This window comes from Gorilla gorilla, chromosome 21 (assembly GCF_029281585.2).
Source record: "Gorilla gorilla gorilla isolate KB3781 chromosome 21, NHGRI_mGorGor1-v2.1_pri, whole genome shotgun sequence".
Taxonomy (NCBI): Eukaryota; Metazoa; Chordata; class Mammalia; order Primates; family Hominidae; genus Gorilla; species Gorilla gorilla.
The window spans coordinates 51928131-51944515 of record NC_073245.2 but is presented as its reverse complement, the minus strand read 5'-3'; the positions used below and the strand labels follow the sequence as shown (position 1 = coordinate 51944515).

The following is a 16385-nucleotide window of genomic DNA, read 5'->3' as shown; positions in this document are numbered from 1 at the left end:
TGCGTTCAGTGATTACTTTAATTGTTCCATACAATTTTAATTCTATTCCACTCTCTTTTCTCTCAGTATCTTCTTGCTTAATAGAAGTGATATCTCAATTTTATCTTAGGGAATAAGTCATAGCACACTTTTATAATTTAGAGTGTAATGTGTTGAATTTAAAATTTATCTCAAACTACAGTTTCTTTCGAATTGCTAAAAAGATGGAGCCCAAGGGACATACATTCCAATGTTAGTTCTGCTTGTGAACACTTGAAGAAGGTAAACTCCTTGCAATTTAGTTTGGTTATAGTAGATGCTATTGATGCCCACTCCTCATATGCCCTCAGCCCACCAGAGTTCCCAGCTTCATACATAAAGTGCCTACATCTTTCCACTTCTCTGGTTGAAGTCTTTCCCTAATCCCTAGAAGCTTGCTTTGCCACAATAAGAAGCACATGGTGGCGGGTGTGAGTGGGAGAATTAACATCCCTGGGTAACCCTCACTTCATGGGAGATGGAAGGAAGCTGTCTGGTGGCATAATGTTGAGATATAGTCCGTACAGTTTTCTAGAGGATCTCCATCAGTGATTTTTTTTCACTTTTCCACCTTCCCTGTCTTGTTTTCTCCATTTCCGTATTTGTTAATTCTAGAATCACCTTCCAAATAAACTATCTACATCCAAATTTGTATCTCAGGAACTTGGATGAGCTTAAATTAAGACATACATCCATCTGCCTCTTACCCTGTTTTGGGGGGCTTCCCTGGTTGGCTGCAGAGGAATAATTTCTCTTTCTTGGTCTACTCACCTTTCCCATGGAATTCCAGATGCCACTCCTTACTGTGTGATATTCAAGTGGTCCATTCTAAAATACCTCAGAGACTGGATGGTTAGGTCTCCAAATTCCTAAGAATCAAAGTATGCCCAGCTCTTCAAATGTCAGTGAGGAGTAGACAACTGATAATCAAAAAATACAATATTTTTTTTTCACTTAAGGATTTCTCTTTTGTCTTATCCCCTATTTATGCCTCTATAAATCTTTATAGCATTCTATACAGATGACACACTCTCTGTTTGTTAACTGGGAAGCACAATACATACAAATTGTACCATCCTAAAGATAGAACCACTTCGGTTTTTGTTCCCCCCTTAGTGAGAACCAGCCTTGGATATCTGTGCATATGTTGTGCATAGAATGGCAGCTATAGGGATGAAGAACCTAAGATTACAGTCCTTTACTCTCTTACTAATCCCAGGATCAGGGGCTGAGTTAAGAAGGTACAAGTTAATCTCTCCAGGACACATCAGCTAAAAGGCTCATGAAATCTCCCATGCATCCTACTTGAACTGGGACATCAACAATTCTTCTGGGCACTTGGAAGTACTGGGCTTAAGTTCCTGTCCTGACATGTTTTCCTTCAAAAGGAGCTTGCTTTCAACCCCCAAAGCTGAACAATTCCTGAAACTCACAATAGGTAGTTGATAAAGTTTGTGGATTCAGTAGCCCCCAGCTTCAGACTTTTCATTCCCAGGTTTGGAGGGTGAGGGAGAATGATAGGGTCCTAATCTCAGCCTCACCTTATTTTTTTTTATCATTCTAAACTGTATATAAACTATTATATAACCAGTTCAAATGCATCATAATATGGTTGGGCTGTGTCCCCACCCAAATCTCATCTTGAATTCTCATGTGTTGTGGGAGGAACCTGGTGGGAGGTAATTGAATCATGGGGGCAGGTCTTTCCTGTGCTGTTCACATGATAGTGAATAAGTCTCACGAGATCTGACAGTTTTATAAGTGGGAGTTCCCCTAAACGAGCTCTCTCTCTTTGCCTGCTGCCATCCATGTAAGATGTGACTTGCTCCTCCTTGCCTTCTGCCATCCATGTAAGATGTGACTTGCTCCTCCTTGCCTTCTGCCATGATATTGAGGCCTCTCCAGCCATGTGGAACGGTAAGTCCCTTAAACCTCTTTCTTTAGTAAGTTGCCCAGTCTAGGGTATGTCTTTATCAGCAGCATGAATACACATCACAATGGCTTCAAAAAATATAACCACAATATTGCTCAAAGATTTCTATTGGTTTCTAGTAATTGTCCTTATGCATACACTATTTTGAAGATGTACTCACTGCAGGAATCACTTTTGGTGTTTTTTTTTTCTCTCTGAATACAGCTCTTTATGTTTAACACTTACCATGTGTCCACTGGGGACCAGGCACTGTGTTGTGTGCTCTAGGGAAGTTATCTGATTTAATCTTCACAGCAACTCTGAGGAGTAAATGCGTTTCTCCCATTTTAACAGATGGTAGGCTGCGGCATGGCAGTTCAGCTTGTGATCCCAGTACTTTAGGAGGCCAAGGTGGGAGTTCATTTGAGGCCAGGAGTTCAAGACCAGCCTGGCCATCATAGCAAAACCTCGTCTCTCCAAAAAATACAGAAATTAAACACATGTGGTTTTGCATGCCTGTAGTCTCAGTTACTAGGGAGGCTGAGACACAAGAATTGCTTGAACCCAGGAGGCGGAAGTTGCAGTGAGCTGAGATTGCACCACAGCACTGTAGCTTGTGCAACAGAGGGAGACCTTGTCTTAAAAAAGAAAGAAAGAAAGAAAGAAAAACAGAGGTTAAAGAGAGACTCTGGGTGCGGTTCCAAGATGGCTGAACAGGAACAGCTCCAGTCTACAGCTCCCAGCATGAGCGATGCAGAAGATGGGTGATTTCTGCATTTCCAACTGAGGTACTGTGTTCATCTCACTGGGGCTTGTCAGACAGTGGGTGCAGGACAGTGGGTGCAGTCCATGGAGCATGAGGCAAAGAAGGGCGAGGCATTGCCTTACCCGGGAAGTGCAAGGGGTGGGGGAATTCCCTTTCCTAGCCAAGGGAAGCTGTGACAGACAGCACCTGGAAAATCTGGTCACTCCCACCCTAATACTGCACTTTTCCAACAGTCTTAGCAAACGGCACACCAGGAGATTATATCCCATGCTTGGCTTGGAGGGTCCCACGCCCATGGAACCTTGCTCATTGATAGCACAGCAGTCTGAGATCGAACTGCAAGGTGGCAGCAAGGCTGGGGGAGGGGCGCCCATCATTGTTGAGGTTGCTGATGCTTGAGTAGGTAAACAAAGCTGCCGGGAAGCTCGAACTGGATGGAGCCCACTGCAGCTCAAGGAGGCCTGCCTGCCTCTGTAGACTCCACCTCAGGGGGCAGGGCATAGCTGAACAAAAGGCAGCAGGAACTTCTCCAGACTTAAACATCCCTGTCTGACAGCTTTGAAGAGAGTAGTGGTTTTCCCACCACAGAGTTCGAGATCTGAGAATGGAAAGACTGCCTCCTCCCCGAGTAGCCTAACTGGGAGGCACCTCCCAGTAGGGGCCAACTGACACCTCATATGGCCAGGTGCTCCTCTGAGACGAAGCTTCTAGAGGAATGATCAGACAGCAACATTTGCCGTTCTGCAATATTTGCTGTTCTGCAGCCTCCACTGGTGATACACAGTCAAACAGGGTCTGGAGTGGACCTCCAGCAAACTCCAACAGACCTGCAGCTGAGGGTCCTGACTGTTAGAAGGAAAACTAACAAACAGAAAAGACATCCACACCAAAACCCCATCTGTACATCACCATCACCAAAGACCAAAGGTAGATAAAACCACAAAGATGAGGCGAAACCAGAGCAGAAAAGCTGAAAATTCTAAAAATCAGAGTGCCTCTTCTCCTCCAAAGGAATGCAGCTCCTCGCCAGCAACAGAACAAAGCTGGACAGAGAATGACTTTTACGAGTTGAGAGAAGAAGGCTTCAGATGATCTGTAATAACAAACTTCTCCGAGCTAAAGGAGGATGTTCGAACCCATCGCAGAGAAGCTAAAAACCTTGAAAAAAGATTAGATGAATGGCTAACTAGAATAAACAGTGTAGAGAAGACCTTAAATGACCTGATGGAGCTGAAAACTGTGGCACGAGAACTACGTGATGCATGCAGAAGCTTCGGTAGCTGATTCGATCAACTGGAAGAAAGGATGTCAGTGATTGAAGATCAAATGAATGAAATGAAGTGAGAAGAGAAGTTTAGAGAAAAAAGAGAAAAAGAAACAAACAAAGCCTCCAAGAAATATGGGACTATGTGAAAGGACCAAATCAATGTCTGATTGGTGTACCTGAAAATGACGGAGAGAATGGAACCAAGTTGGAAAACACTCTTCAGGACATTATCCAGGAGAACTTCTCCAACCTAGCAAGGCAGGCCAACATTCAAATTCCAGAAATACAGAGAATGCCACAAAGATACTCCTCAACAAGAGCAATTCCAACACTCATAATTGTTAGATTCACCAAAGTTGAAATGAAGGAAAAAATGTTAAGGGCAGCCAGAGAGAAAGGTCAGGTTACCCACAAAGAGAAGCCCATCAGACTAACAGTGATCTCTCAGCAGAAACTCTACAAGCCAGAAGAGAGTGGGGGCCAATATTCAACATTCTTAAAGAAAAGAATTTTCAAACCAGAATTTCATATCCAGCCAAACTAAGCTTCATAAGAGAAGGAGAAATAAACTCCTTTACAGACAAGCAAATGCTGAGAGATTTTGTCACCACCAGGCCTGCCCTAAAAGAGCTCCTGAAGGAAGCACTAAACATGAAAAGGAAAAACTGCTACCAGCCACTGCAAAAACATGCCAAATTGTAAAGACCATCAATTCTAGGAAGAAACTGCATCAACTAACAAGCAAAATAACCAGCTAACATCATAATGACAGGATCGAATTCACACATAACAATATTAACCTTATATGTAAATGGGCTAAATGCTGCAATTAAAAGACACAGACTGGCAAATTGGATGAAGAGTCAAGACCCATCAGTGTGCTGTATTCAGGAGACCCATCCCACATGCAGAGACACACATAGGCTCAAAATAAAGGGATGGAGGAACATCTACCAAGCAAATGGAAAACAAAAAAAAGTAGGGGTTGCAATCCTAGTCTCTGATAAAACAGATTTTAAACCAACAAAGATCAAAAGAGAAAAAGAAGGCCTTTACATATTGGTAAAGGGATCAATTCAACAAGAAGAGCTAACTATCCTAAATATATATGCACCCATTACAGGAGCACCCAGATTCATAAAGCAAGTCCTTAGAGACCTACAAAGAGGCTTAGACTCCCACACAATAATAATGGGAGACTTTAACCCCCATTGTCAACATTAGACAGATCAACAAGACAGAAAGTTAACAAGGATATCCAGGAATTGAACTCAGCTCTGCACCAAGCGGACCTAATAGACATCTACAGAACTCTCCACCCCAAATCAACAGAATATACATTCTTCTCAGCACCACATCACATTTATTCCAAAATTGACCACATAGTTGGAAGTAAAGCACTCCTCAGCAAATGTAAAAGAACAGAAATTATAACAAACTGTCTCTCAGGCCACAGTGCAATCAAACTAGAACTCAGGATTAAGAAACTCACTCAAAACTGCTCAACTACATGGAAACTGAACAACATGCTCCTGAATGACTACTGGGTACACAATGAAATGAAGGCAGAAATAAAGATGTTCTTTGAAACCAACGAGAACAAAGACGCAACATACCAGACTCTCTGGGACACATTTAAAGCAGTGTGTAGAGGGAAATTTATAGTTCTAAATGCCCACAGGAGAAAGCAGGAAAGATGTAAAATTGACACCCTAACATCACAATTAAAAGAACTAGAGAACCAAGAGCAAACACATTCAAAAGCTAGCAGAAGGCAAGAAATAACTAAGATCAGAGCAGAACTGAAGGAGATAGAGACACAAAAAACCCTTCAAAATATCAATGAATCCAGGAGCTGTTTTTTTTTGAAAAGATCAACAAAATTGATGGACTGCTAGTAAGACTAATAAAGAAGAAAAGAGAGAAGAATCAAATAGATGCAATAAACAATGATAAAGGGGATATCACCGCCAATCCCACAGAAATACAAACTACCATCAGAGAATACTATAAACACCTCTACACAAATAAGCTAGAAAATCTAGAAGAAATGGATAAATTCCTCAACACATACACCCTCCTAAGACTAAACCAGGAAGAAGTTGAATCCTTGAATAAATCAATAACAGGCTCTGAAATTGAGACAATAATTAATAGCCTACCAACCAAAAAAAGTCCAGGACCAAACAGATTCACAGCCGAATTCTCCCAGAGGAAAGAGGAGCTGGTACCATTCCTTCTGAAACTATTCCAATCAATAGAAAAAGAGGGAATCCTCCCTAACTCATTTTATGAAGCCAGCATCATCCTGATACCAAAGCCTGGCAGAGACACAACAAAAAAAGAGAATTTTAGACCAATATCCCTGATGAACATCGATGCAAAAATCCTCAATAAAATACTGGCAAACCAAATCTAGCAGCACATCAAAAAGCTTACCCACCATGATCAAGTGGGCTTCATCCCTGGGATGCAAGTCTGGTTCAAAATATGCAAATCAATAAACGTAATCCAGCATATAAACAGAACCAAAGACAAAAACCACAAGATTATCTCAATAGAGGCAGAAAAGGCCTTTGACAAAATTCAACAGCCCTTCATGCTAAAAACTCTCAATAAATTAGGTATTGATGGGATGTTATCTCAAAATAATAAGAGCTGTCTATGACAAACCCACAGGCAGTATCATACTGAATGGGCAAACATTGGAAGCATTCCCTTTGAAAACTGGCACAAGACAGGGATGCCCTCTCTCACCACTCCTATTCAACATAGTGTTGGAAGTTCTGGCCAGGGCAATCAGGCAGGAGAAGGAAATAAAGTGTATTCAATTAGGAAAAGAGGAAGTCAAATTGTCCCTGTTTGCAGATGACATGATTCTCTATTTAGAAAACCCCATTGTCTCAGCCCAAAATCTCCTGAGGCTGTTAAGCAACTTCAGCAAAGTCTCAGGACAAAAAATCAATGTGCAAAAATCACAAGCATTCTTATACACCAATAACAGACAGCCAGCCAAATCATGAGTGAACTCTCATTCACAATTGCTTCAAAGAGAATAAAATACCTACAAGGGATGTGAAGGACCTCTTCAAGGAGAAGTACAAACCACTGCTAAACGACATAAAAGAGGACACAAACAAATGGAAACACATTCCATGCTCATGGATAGGAAGAATCAATATCGTGAAAATGGCCATACTGCCCAAGGTAATTTATAGATTCAATGCCATCCCCATCAAGCTACCAATGACTTTCTTCACAGAATTGGAAAAATCTATTTTAAAGTTCATATGGAACCAAAAAAGAGCCCACATTGCCAAGACAATCCTAAGCCAAAAGAACAAAGCTGGAGGCATCATGCTACCTGACTTCAAATTATACTACAAGGCTACAGTAACCAAAACAGCATGGTACTGGTACCAAAACAGAGATATAGACCAATGGAACAGAACAGAGCCCTCAGAAATAATGCCACATATCTACAACTATCTGATCTTTGACAAGCCTCACAAAAACAAGCAATGGGGAAAGGATTCCCTATTTAATAAATGGTGCTGGGAAAACTGGATAGCTATTTATAGAAAGCTGAAACTGGATCCCTTCCTTACACCTTATACAAAAATTAATTCAAGATGGATTAAAGACTTAAATGTTAGACCTAAAGCCATAAAAACCCTAGAAGAAAACCTAGGCAATACCATTCAGGACATAGGCATGGGAAAGGACTTCATGTTTAAAACACCAAAAGCAATGGCAACAAAAGCCAAAATTGACAAATGGGATCTAATTAAACTAAAGAGCTTCTGCACAGCAAAAGAAACTACCATCAGAGTGAACAGGCAACCTACAGAATGGGAGAAAATTTTTGCAATCTACCCATCTGACAAAGGGCTAATATCCAGAATCTCAAAGAACTTAAACAAATTTACAAGAAAAAAAACAAACAACCCCATCAAAAAGTGGGCAAAGGATATGAACAGACACTTCTCAAAAGAAGACATTTGTGCAGCCAAAAGACACATGAAAAAATGCTCATCATTACTGGCCATCAGAGAAATGCAAATCAAAACCACAATGAAATACCATCTCACATCAGTTAGAATGGCGACCATTAAAAAGTCAGGAAACAACAGGTGCTGGAGAGGATGTGGAGAAATAGGAACACTTTTACAATGTTGGTGGGACTGTAAACTAGTTCAACCATTGTGGAAGTCGGTGTGGCAATTCCTCAAGGATCTAGAACTATAAATACCATTTGACCCAGCCATCCCATTACTGGGTATATAACCAAAGGATTATATATCATGCTGCTACAAAGACACATGCACACGTATGTTTATTGCTGCACTATTCACAATAGCAAAGACTTGGAACCAACCCAAATGTCCATCAATGATAGACTGGATTAAGAAAATGTGGCACATATACACCATGGAATGCTATGCAGCCATAATAAAGGATGAGTTCATGTCCTTTGTAGGGACATGGATGAAGCTGGAAACCATCATTCTGAGCAAACTATCACAAGGAAAGAAAACCAAACACCGCATGTTCTCACTCATAAGTGGGAATTGAACACTGAGAACACCTGGACACAGGATGGGGAACATGACACACCGGGACCTGTCATGGGATGGGGGGAGGGGGGAAGGATAGCATTAGGAAATATACCTAATGTAAATGATGAGTTAGTGGGTGCAGCACACCAATGTGTCACATGTATACATATGTAACAAACCTGCACGTTGTGTACATGTACCCTAGAACTTAAAGTATAATAATAATAATAATAATAATAATAATAATAATAATAAAAGAGTCATTTACACACCAAAAAAAAAGAGAGAGAGAGAGAGACTCTGAAATTTGAAGTGTCAGAGTTGGAATTCAAATTTAATTTATCTTGCCCCAAAAGTTCATGCTTTGTATACAACATCATGCCCTCGCCTCCCTTTTTTTTTCCTAATAAGACTACAGGTCTGCTTTAAGGAGTTCATTGCATACTATATTTTACTGAAAGGGTCCTAGTCCTAACTAATTCCATATCCCTAACTTCTCATTTTGTCATTTGTTCATCCTCATGTCCAATCTCTGTTAACCCAGTAAGTAGATAAAGATGAAAGGTAGAAGTTTGGTGAGCTGCTAGAGTAAACCTGAGATTAGAAGCTCTGAGATTCCTTGCATGAGCCTCAGGACCTATGCTGCCCCTCCATCCACTGGCTAAGTAGTGGGATATGGAGACATAAAACGTGATGGAGGAATAGAATACTTACTCTCATGCAGTTTTCTATTTGGGTTTCCTTCTTCCACATTATAGGTTGTACTGTTGATTCATTTGTAGAGGAAAAGTGCCAAAAGTTCCAGTAAAATGATATCCCTGGGTAAGCCCTGGAGATGCTGAGCAGGTGGCAGCCATATGTAGGTGATGCCAGTAGCAATTCCCTCCCTTATCTTCCCAAAGATGAATTCTCAATCTCTGCAACCAAGTACTGCTTATGGCTAAAGAGGCTTTCAAATGATGTTGGCAAATATCCATCACTTAGGATCTGATCCTTTTCTCTAAGAAACTGGAATATCAGTGGTTTTTATCCTAGGGACTGTGGCTTGAAGGATGATGTAAAACTCCAAAATGACCAGCATTTTTCTCATATGTCTTGCTGTTTGTATATTTTGGGGGGATGGGTACTGGGTGGATATACGGTCTTTCTTTCCTTTCTCAATGAGGTCTACAGCAAAGGCTGCTAAGCATTCCTGAAATCTAGCTCCCTTTCTTCTTAGGCACACGGGTAGATTACATCCCTCACCTTCCTTAGCAATTAGGTGCTTCCAGTTCTCGTTAATAAAATTTAGGCCATTAATGCAGATCTCTTTCAGCTTAGCCTATAAAACTCCTATGAGGTAATCTATCCTTCTCTTTCTTCATCTGGTGGGTGAATATTCACACACAGAGCACCCTTGGAATCCACATCCTGAAAATCATAAAATCCCATGGCAGCCTGGGATGCTTAGTAACTAGATGCAGACCTCTTCACCAATTTAACTTGATGTGGAGGGGACATATACATATACCATGATAGAACACAGATAATGTATCTGTTAACACTAGTCAGCATTACCGTAAATACAGGTTCAAAGACCCAAAAGAGGTAAGAATAAGTGCTAGGTTTTTACACCCCTTCAAAGCTCATGGTCATGCCATACCCAGCCATGACCAGGTTCCCTAAATGTCGAGACCAGCTTGGTTGGGGATACCCTAACTCAGCGGCACTAGAGGAATTAAAGACACACACACACAGAAATATAGAGGTGTGAATTGGGAGATCAGGGGTCCCACAGCCTTCAGAGCTGAGAGCCCCGAACAGAGATTTACCCACGTATTTATTAACAGCAAGCCAGTCATTAGCATTGTTTCTGTAGATATTAAATTAACTAAAAGTATCCCTTATGGGAAATGAAGGGATGGGCCGAATTAAAGGAACAGGTTGGGCTAGTTAACTGCAGCAGGAGCATGTCCTTAAGGCACAGATCATTCATGCTATTGTTTGTGGCTTAAGAATGCCTTTAAGCAGTTTTCTGCCCTGGGCGGGCCAGGTGTTCCTTGCCCTCATTCTGGCAAATCCACAACCTTCCAGCATAAGCTTTATGGCCATCATGAACATGTCACAGTGCTGCAGAGATTTTGTCTATGGCCAGTTTTGGGGCCAGTTTATGGCCAGATTTTGGGGGGCTTGCTCCCAACATGTCCCCCTTATTTGATTTGCAAATCAATAAAAGCAAGGGCAGCTTTGTCATGGTGAGCTACTTCTTGCAGGAGTCAGGATCCACATCTGCAGACTACACAAAGATAAACAACATAGATTAAAAGCACAATCATCATTGAAATCACAGAGCTTCCAAGTGTTTTTATCCATTTTAATGGGTTACTGGCTGCTAATCTGTCTGCAGCTCCTTTAAGGACTCCAGTTCCTGGCATTAAGGTCAGGTGTGCCTGGGACACTTTAAATATTTTTTCTTTAATTTTGCAATATCCAAAGACAAGTTTGTAGAGTGTCCTTCTAGATGCTTTTTTATTCTTTTCCAAATTTTGATCTTATTAAGTGCATTTAATAGTTTCCACAAATCCTTATGTTAAGCTCCTAGAGTGGGCCATATCATTTGAGGATGAGGTGCCACTATACCGATATGGTTCCAGATAATAGGAACTCTTGCCATACTTCTATTATTTCTACCATCTGACCGTTTTGTTCAGATTATCTGAACATAGCGTGACCGTGGCACGCAGACTGAGAGGAGCAATTCAAGCTAAACATCCCCTTAGGGGACCAGTTAATAATGATTCCATAGGAATTGTTGTGCAGCACCTCTGCCTGTTCTGCAATGCAATCTTCCTAAACAAGTATGTTGATTTTTTCTAACTGGGTCCAATCCTGTTTACAAATAGGCTTTTGAGGGCGGTATGCCTCAATTATAGGAGCAGATTTATTATGGTAAATACTGAGATCAGAAAGCATGTGTAACTGTGTCATAGAGTGATTGCATCCAGGCATTATTGCCAGCCAAGATTGATAAATATACCCAATAAGTATAATTTTTCTCTGTGTCAGTCCTTATTGCAGGAATACTCACAGCAGTGGTGATAACTGCTATCATAGCTACCATTAAATTACTCGTTGTGACTGGTTGTCCCGCTTTCCTCAGGTTTTCTTCCACCATCTGTGGCAGCTTCTTGATCTGTCCCCAGATGGGTGGCTGTGTTTGACAGGTGTTGTTTGTGACAGTTGGGGTCCTCCTCAGCATCAGTCTCGACATGGCTGCAACCGGGGAGTCCTCAGGATCCTCCCGGAATCTCTTCCTTGGCATCTATCTGGCTCTTAATAAGGTTTCAGGTGTCTTGATGGTATCCAAATTGGCTGTTGATTTTTGCCTGGAGAAATACAAGCATAACCTCTACCCCAAGTTATTATTTTACCTATTTCCCAAGTTTTTGTAATCGGAGCTCTCCACCAAATCAGTTGTTCTGCTTCTGTCTTTGCAGCTGGTTTCTGTAGATGCTGTTCAGCTGCTGATAACATCTATCCTTTGGGCAGGCTCAAAAAATTTAAAGTTAATAATGCTAGGTTCAATTGCATCTGTGGGGTCCCATACTCTCTGTCTCCCCTTTTCTGCTTTTGCAACTGCTGTTTTAGGGAGAGATTCACTCTTTCTACTATGGCTGGTCCTTGAGAATTGTATGGGATACCAGTAATGTGTTTAATATTCTACATAGAGAAAAATTTAGCTAGGGCTTGGCTAGCATAACCTGGGGCATCATCTGTTTTAATAGAAGCTGGAATGCCCTTCACCGCAAAACACTGCAAAAGGTGATGTTTAACACCGGCAGAAGACTCTCCTGTTTGGCATGTAGACCAGACAAAGTGAGAAAAGGTGTCCACACATACATGTACATAAGCTAGTCTCCCAAATGAAGGAACATGTGTGACATCCATTTGCCAAAGACAGTTAGGTTCCAATCCTTGAGGATTAACTCCTCCTGTAAAGGATGAGGAATGTACCATTTGGCAAGTTGGGCATCACTGGATAATAGCTTTATCTTCTTTCCAGGTAATGCTGTATCTGCGTTTGAGACCAGAGGCATTAACATGGGTTAAGCTGTGAAAGTGTCTAGCATTAGATATTGCATTAGCAACTAGGCGATCGGCCATTTGATTACCTTCAGTCAAAGGTCCTGGAAGAGGTGTATGAGCCCTAATGTGAGTGATGTAAAAAGGATGCATTGTACTCCTAACTGCTGTTTGCAATTGCGTAAATAAAGTCATCAGTTGTTCATCTGTATGAAATCATAACTGAGCATTTTCAATTAACTGTGTGGAATAAACCATGTATGAAGAATCAGAAATCACATTAATAGGCATATCAAAAGCAGTCACTACCTCAATTACCGCTACAAGCTCCGCTTTTTGAGCTGAAGTATAGGATGTCTGGAAAATTTTACTTTTTGAGCCAAAATAAGAAGCTTTACCATTACTAGACCCATCTGTAAAACAATGAAAACGCTTAGCAGGCTGCAGGTTGTTTACTGCAGGAATTGTAAATGCAAACCATTTACAATTTTGCTCAGCTAAAGGGATAGTAAAGAAACAGTCTTTTAAATCTATGACTATTAAAGGCCAATTTTTTGGAATTATAGCAGGAGAAGGCAATCCTGGCTGTAATACTCCCATAGGTTGTATAACTGAACTGATGGCTCTTAGGTCAGTTAACATTCTCCATTTACCTGATTTTTTTCTTAATTACAGAAACTGGAGAATTCCAAGGGGAAAATGCTGGAGCTATGTGCCCATTTTCTGATTGTTCAGTAACTAATTTACCTAAAGCCTCCAGTTTCTATTTACTTAGCGGCCATTGTTCTATCCAAATTAGCTTATCTGTTAACCATTTTAAAGGTATAGGTTCTGGAGGCTTAACAATGGCTGCCATCAAAAATGATATCCTAATCTTTGGCATGAACTTTTTAAACCTTGCAAATTTTTTCTAGTCCCATAACAGGGACATACCCCATTTCATGCATTGTATGTTGACTTTGAGGGCTATATAATTGTTCTGGAATTAGAACTTGTGCTCCCCATTGTTGTAATAAATCTCTTCCCCATAAATTTATAGGTACAGAAGTTATAATTGGTTGAATAGTCCCAGATTGCCCATCGGGCCCTTCGCAATGCAAAATATAACTACTTTGATCCCACTTCAGAGGCTTTACCAATTCCAACCATGTTAAATTGAGCAGGTTGAATTGGCCACGTGGATGGCCAGTGCTGTAGAGAAATGATTGAAATGTCCACTCCTGTATCTACCAAATCTTTAAATTTCTTTCCCTGCATAGTTATGTCACAGGTAAGACGTTTATCAGTAATTTGATTTACCCAATAAGCTGCTTTGCCTTGTTTATTTGTGCTTCCAAATCCTCTTGTTCATTTAATTTCACTTTTTCCTATTCCCACACATGGCACAGTCAGGAGCTGTGCTATGCGCTCTCCTGGCTCTGCTTTCCAGGGAACAGAAGTAGATATAACAATTTGAATTTCCCCATTATAATCTGAATCAATGACTCCTGTATGTATTTGTATGCCTTTTAAACTTAAACTAGACTTTCCTAAAAGTAATCCTATTGTCCCTGCTGGCAAGGATCCACAGACTCCTGTTGGGACCTTTTGCGGGGGTTCCCCAGGCAGAAGGCTCACAGCTTTTGTGCAGCATAAATCTACTGCGGCACTACTGGCTGTGGTGGGGGACAGACATTGTACAGGGGTGAGGGAATGGCCTGAGCTGGAAATGTCCCAGTTTAGAATGGGGCCCGGGACAGGCCCCTCGTGGCATTTCCTGAAATCGGGTTCCCATCTTTATCAAACTTAGAGTGACACTGACTAGCCCAGTGTTTTCCTTTTTTACATTTTGGACATATTTCAGGCTCAACAGTTTTCTTTTTTTTCCCCTATCTGGTGGGCTGACTCGCAGAATTTTTCTACATTCTTTTTTAGTATGACCATGCTTCCCACAGTTAAAACAAGCTCCAGGAAATGGAGTATTTCCTTTATCCACTCTCAGTCCTGCTATGGCCTGTACTAGCAGAGTAGCTTTATGCAGATTACCTCCGATATCATCACAGGCCTTGATACAATCAACTAAATGTGCTTTCCCTCTGATAGGTCGCAGAGCAGCCTGGCAATCGGGATTAGCATTGTCGAAAGCTAATAACTGCAACACTATATCCTGAGCAGCCGAATCTGCAATCATCTTTTTAAGAGACTCCTGTAACCGAGCTATAAAATCAATGTATGGTTCTTTTGGTCCCTGTTTTATAGCACTAAAGGAAGGGTATTGTTCTCCACCTGAAGTGATTTTTTCCCAAGCTCTAATGCACACTCCTCTAAGCTGTTCCACGGCATCATCCTGCATGACCAGTTGTGCATCTAAACCAGCCCATCTGCCAACCCCAAAAAGTTGGTCTGCAGTTACATTAATTTGAGGTTAGGCCTGGGCATTGCAAGCAGCCTGAATGGAAGCTTCATCTCCCCACCAAGTTTTTTTTTTTTTTTTTATACTTTAATTGTAAGAACGGAGCAGGAGTTAGACAAGCTCGAGTAAGAGCGTCCCAGTCAGTAGGAATCATCCGACTGGAAACAGCAACATTCTTTAACAGTCCCATTACAAAAGGAGAACCTGGTCCATACTGATTTATAGCTTGTTTAAATTCTTTGAGTAATTTAAAAGGAAAAGGCTCAAATGTAGCTATAATATTTCCCTTTTGATCTGGGGGGTGTATTCTAACAGGGAACTGCCAAGCCTGTAAATAACCCTCTCATCTAGCTTGCTGAATTCCTGCCTGAATAGAGCTAAGAGCGGTCCCTTGAGGTGCTGCTTAAACAGTCACTGGGACAACTACTTTTTGCCCAGTGTCCTCTGGAAAAGAAAGATCTGGAGGGTCTTTTTCTTCAAAATAATGATGAGGGGGTGCAGAAGGGTAGGGATGAACCTCTCCCTCCTTTGCTGCTTTAGCTTTAGCTGGCAAATAAACATGCTCTGTAACCTCTTCTATTACTTCACTGTACTCTCGTTCCTCCTCATCATCAGTGTGAAAAAGATCCAAGGTGAAATGAACCAGACCCCACACCTGTCCCATTGTTACCCTAATGCTTCTGAGCTCCCCTTCCTACTCACCACAGGGATTGCTTTAAGAGTACTCAGGTGTCCTCCAGCTAGTTTTCTGTTCCAACCATCGCTCTGGCAACCCTTTGACCTGGATTCGAGTCCTCATGAATGGAGCCACTTGCCGAGACCAGCTCAGTAGGGGAGACCCTAACCCAGCAGCACTAGAGGAATTAAAGACACACACACACACACAGAAATATAGATGTGTGAAGTGGGAAATCAGGGGTCTCACAGCCTTCAGAGCTGAGAGCCCCGAACATAGATTTACCCACATATTTACTAACAGCAAGCCAGTCATTAGCATTGTTTCTATAGATATTAAATTAACTAAAAGTATCCCTTATGGGAAATGAAGGGATGGGCCAAATTAAAGGAATAGGTTGGGCTAGTTAGCTGCAGCAGGAGCACGTCCTTAAGGCACAGATCGCTCATGCTATTGTTTGTGGCTTAAGAATGCCTTTAAGCAGTTTTCTGCCCTGGGCAGGCCAGGTGTTCCTTGCCCTCATTCCGGTAAACCCACAACCTTCCATTGTGGGCTTTATGGCCATCATGAACATGTCACAGTGCTGCAGAAATTTTGTTTATGGCCAGTTTTGGGGCCAGTTTATGGCCAGATTTTGGGGGGCTTGCTCCCAACACCTAAGTAACTCACTCTCTTGCTCTTAGCATTTACACCACAGAGAAAAGACTACATTTGGTCAGTGTCACCCTTGCGT

The 16385-nt window shown here is 41.5% G+C and overlaps 1 protein-coding gene across 3 annotated transcripts in view; it reads right to left on the bottom strand.

Moving 5' to 3' along the window:
* The window catches only part of DHX35 (DEAH-box helicase 35), a 782267-nt gene that overhangs the window by 3964 nt on the left and 761918 nt on the right, over positions 1 to 16385 (bottom strand). For all 3 annotated transcript variants that reach the window (XR_010132262.1, XR_010132260.1, XR_010132261.1), the window contains 2 exons: positions 9237 to 15830; positions 790 to 938 (listed from right to left, as the gene is read on the bottom strand). The gene's annotated coding sequence lies outside the window, so the exon portion shown is untranslated. The remainder of the gene's footprint in view (positions 1 to 789; positions 939 to 9236; positions 15831 to 16385) is intronic.